The sequence below is a fragment of the Odontomachus brunneus genome, unplaced genomic scaffold, assembly GCF_010583005.1.
Source record: "Odontomachus brunneus isolate Ranch 3 - 2012 unplaced genomic scaffold, Obru_v1 Obru_scaffold_197, whole genome shotgun sequence".
NCBI classification, from domain to species: Eukaryota; Metazoa; Arthropoda; class Insecta; order Hymenoptera; family Formicidae; genus Odontomachus; species Odontomachus brunneus.
The window spans coordinates 351,320-351,683 of NW_022639647.1; the positions used below are offsets into that span (position 1 = coordinate 351,320).

A 364-nucleotide genomic window follows, 5' to 3' on the forward strand; every position below is an offset into this window, starting at 1 on the left:
TTACCGTTTCTTTACCGTTTCTTTACTGTTTCTTTACCGTTTCATTACCGTTTCATTACCGTTTTTTACCGTTCTTTACTATTTCTTTACCATTTCATTACCGTTTTTTTACCGTTCTTTACCGTTTCTTTACCGTTTCTTACCGTTTTTGACCGTTTCATTAACGTTTCTTTAGCGTTCATTCCCGTTTTTACCGTATTTACCGTTTCTTTACCGTTTCTTTACCGTTTTTTGACCGTTTCATTAACGTTTCTTTAGCGTTCATTCCCGTTTTTCCCGTATTTACCGTTTCTTTACCGTTTCTTTACCGTTTCTTTACCATATCTTTACCGTTTCATTACCGTTTCTTTACCGTTTCTGTACC

General features: G+C 35.4%; 1 protein-coding gene across 1 annotated transcript in view; it reads right to left on the minus strand.

Moving 5' to 3' along the window:
* LOC116851959 (serine protease snake-like) overlaps positions 1 to 364 on the minus strand; it is a 192,607-nt gene that overhangs the window by 25,705 nt on the left and 166,538 nt on the right. The window lies entirely within an intron of this gene.